Source organism: Macadamia integrifolia, chromosome 7 (genome assembly GCF_013358625.1).
Source record: "Macadamia integrifolia cultivar HAES 741 chromosome 7, SCU_Mint_v3, whole genome shotgun sequence".
NCBI lineage: Eukaryota > Viridiplantae > Streptophyta > Magnoliopsida > Proteales > Proteaceae > Macadamia > Macadamia integrifolia.
The window spans coordinates 6616149-6620209 of NC_056563.1; the positions used below are offsets into that span (position 1 = coordinate 6616149).

Consider the following 4061-nt stretch of genomic DNA (forward strand, 5'->3'; position numbering starts at 1 on the left):
ATTCTCCTATACCATATATTCCCAAAGAGCAACTTGGTTCTGACACAGTTGATTTAAGAGAAGAGCGTGCAACAGGTGAAGTCAATGACACTCTCAGTGACGATGACCAACATCCTTTTTATGTCATTCGTCATGTGTTGACCACTCAAAAGGCCACTGAAAATGAAGATTGGCGCCGCAGTAGTATTTTTCAGACTCGTGTGAAGTGCAATGATCAGTTGCTAACCTTAGTCATTGATGGAGGCAGTTGCACTAATGTTGTCTCTGAAGACGCTGTTCGTAAGCTGGGATTGAATACAGAACCACATCCTAATCCTTACAAGGTTGCTTGGGTGAACAACACTAATCTCAAAATCACAGATAAGTGCTTGGTCACATATTCTATTGGTGGATTTAAGGATACAGTCCAATGTGATGTCCTCCCTCTGAAGGTGTGCCATATCCTTCTTGGTCGACCTTGGTTGTTTGATAAGAAAGTACAGCATTGTGGCTATGCCAATACCTATGCCTTCAAGCATGCCAACAAGACTATGAAGTTTCATTCTGCCAAAGATCTCCCTGAAGTTAAGCTCAAAAAGATGGTGGGATCGTTCCTCATTCAGCGTATTCCTTCAGACGGTCTCCTCAGTCCTTTCCCTAACTCGACGGAGTCGAGTTCTTTTCAGAAGAGGAGAGTTGATGCAGATACTGCTGCCCTTTCTTGGTTGGACCAACATGACCGGCTTTGAAGCCAAGAGCCAAGAAGAACCGGTCCAGCCCAGGGTTTTGGTCCAACAAGGGTTGGAAATAAAATTAGTAGTTTACTTAGTATTTTATTTCATGCTTTTAGTTTCCAGACTTGAACATAGGAGTAGAATTTATTTCCTTGCTTTGGTTTCCTTTTATAGTTGTTTCCTAGTTTAGGCTAGTTTCCATTCCAGTTAAGTTTCTAATTTCATGTTCCTATTTTTCTATATATTTGTTGTAATCGACTGAAGATTTAGAGAGTAATTTGATTATTGAATGAACGTGTTAGTGTGATCCTCCTTTTTCCCCCTCTCTACTCTGATTTCCCTTCCCTTCCCTAAGGTTTTCCATCACTAGGTCAATGGGAGATGTGGCAATGGCTAACATACCCCATGAGTAGCATCATTCAACATGCAATATTAAGATAAACACCATAAATCCTAATCAATGTCACTTTGACTATGACGACTATCATGCATATGGTCATATTGGATGACATACACAATGCGGCGGTCAACCACAGTAAGTCTAATTAGGTTCATATCCATTAAAATCAAGTATGCCCATTATTTATTCTTACTAACCACCCATGGCTTCACCAAATCCCCAAAGAATGGGTTTAGCTAGCCATGAGGGTGGTGGTGATCATGTTATTTGAATAAAAAATAAAGACATAGAAATTAAAAATAAAAGAACTTGAATTGAAGAGCAACTACAAAATTTTATTGAAGAAGAGAATAAATTTCAAGTTTCGCATATCCAACTTCAAAGATGCTTCTAAATCTTCAATTACAACTTTAATGGCCCCAATGAAATTTTGTAGAGAAAATAAAAAATTACAACTTGTAAGAAGAAAGATAGGGCAGAGGGAGCTTCTCTATTTATAGAGTTCAGTTACCTAAAGAATGAGAAGAAAAATAGAAAGCAAATAAAAATCAAAACCTATAATAGAAACTACCCAATATTTGATAATCAAATGCCCTTTACAATATTTCCCTTAATCCCAAAATAGAAGATATAATAGAATTCTTCTAGAATGTTATCAAATATAGAAGATCATGAATATGAAACTATTAAAAATTCATCCCAGCATGTGGTTAAAATCCAAAATAGAAGGTTGACTCAACGTAAATCTTCCTTGTAGAGATCGTCCACCGCATAGGAAATCCTTGGAATGTTCTCAACATATTTTTTTAAGAAGAAATCTTCTAGGCTTTGGTCAGACTGACTAGAATTTGGTTCTTTGGGCCAAATTTGATACTTGTACTCTATTTGGTCCACTTTTGACCTGAATTCTAAAAACAAAAGAAAATACATAAAGTAGCCCTGTTCTGGGAATTAAATGATGTAAATAAATAATTGGACTAATTTGCATATAAAAAAAATGCTTAACAGCTTGGATTTCGAATATTCTCCCCTGAGAATTTTAACAACCTAAGCCAACATGGAAGCTTTATCATATGAAATAATGTAACATGTGTATAATTGCATGAATTGATTGCAAAAACTATTAAAACATCAAATGGGATAATATACAATCTATATTAAAATCACATAAAATGATAGAAAATGCAACGAACTTATTTACATATATATGCAATGCTTCATGAAATGATGATTATGATTGTTATTTTATGTAAGGAACACATATGATAATACATACAATGCTAAAGTAGACTATCATTTAATGTACAAATGCATAAATTAATACATGAAATGATAAAAAGAGTTGTAATTTTATACAGTGAACACATAAAATAATACATGCGGAGATGGGATATGTATCATACACAAAAATGAATATGTATCATACACACAAATGAAGTTACGATCTAACATTTACATGAAATAATTAATAGCAATAATGAAATTTCTAGTAATTCTCTTCGACTCATGGATAAAATTTTGACCACAACCTCGGTCATTCTGCACCCCATAAATTAACACCCACACCAACCTACACATTAAGGTTCTCAAATAGTAACAGGTTCATAAAGCACAATTTATGATCACACACATAGATAACATGTTGTATAGGTTCCTTTAAATAATATACAAAACCCAATCACAACTCATATCATCGTGCCACATCAACATTCACCACAAGAAAGAAGATTTTAATATGCAAAGTGATATGATTATCCCCATATGCAAATGATGTAAACATTCCATAAAAGTCATACAAAATCCCTCCACCTCGAGTCCTAGGTGATGATGGACAACCGATGGCCTTACGCCACGTTGTCTCATCACCTCTTGGTTCTATTCCTAGGATACATAAGATTTTTAAGAAAATAAATTACCCATAGAGAAATGAAACCTAGCCACATGTTCTAGCTTTATTTCCTATTTCTTTTTTCTTTGAAATCGTTCTCAAAATGGGGTTTTATGACTATAGGGCTGATTTATATATGGGGGACGTTCATCCACCTCAATTAACTTAGATTACGTGCAATCAATGGGTTGGTTATAGTGGGTTTACACAATGCACCCAAATTTCTCAAAAATATCAGTCGCGACCAAGCTAACTGAGGGAATTTTGGTTGAGGGTTTATGTGGTGACCACTAATGGCTTAAGTGATTACCCCAATCCACTATACCCATTTTAAATTTCATTTTACCTAACTCAATTTTGGATTTGAATGGTGGGTATAGAGGGTTTGGACAAAACCCACCATTTCTAAGGTTCAGTTACCCAAATTTGGGATTTCACTAGGGAGGGTTTATGGACTCAAATTGATTCATCAATCTTGCTAGGATGGGTCTCTTACACTAAACCCCTCCCCTAATTTGTAGCCTTGACAAGTGAGAATGTGTGTTTTAGGAAATTTCCCCATTTCTAGGTTTTGTGTTGTCAAAATTGGGGTTTGAAATGGGGATTTCACAAGGGAGGGTTCATGGGTTCAAATTGAACCATGGATCTTGCTAAGACAAGTCCCCAACATCAAATCCCCCAATCGATTTATACATTAGGTATGTGGGTGGGTAGATTTAGTTGGGGAGATCTCCATTAGCTTTAATGGAGAGTGGAAATGGAAGGGAGAGAGAGATGACTACTTAGAAGAGAGAGAGAGAGAGAGAGAGAGAGAGAGAGAGAGAGAGCTTACCTTAGATGGGTGCTCCCCTTACTCCTATCTTCTTCCTCCTCCCTTGCTCCTCTCCTCCTTCTTCTCCTTTTTCTCTTCTCTTGCTTTTAGTTTGGTATGAATGAAAAGGATGGGCAAAGACTTTTATTTATAGTTTTATTCAAGTTGTCTAAGGCTTGTTTGGAAACATAATGGGTTTTCATTCATAATCTGGTTAATCCATCATTTGGGGCTAATGGACCCACCTTG

General features: G+C 36.1%; 1 long non-coding RNA gene across 1 annotated transcript; it reads right to left on the reverse strand.

Annotated features, from left to right (window-relative positions):
• Window positions 1–1427: 1427 nt before the first annotated feature.
• On the reverse strand, window positions 1428–3960 carry LOC122083206. The gene is made up of 2 exons (XR_006141588.1): window positions 3834–3960; window positions 1428–2021 (listed from the first exon to the last, which is right to left on the reverse strand). It is a non-coding gene; the product is annotated as an uncharacterized LOC122083206 (long non-coding RNA).
• Window positions 3961–4061: the final 101 nt, after the last annotated feature.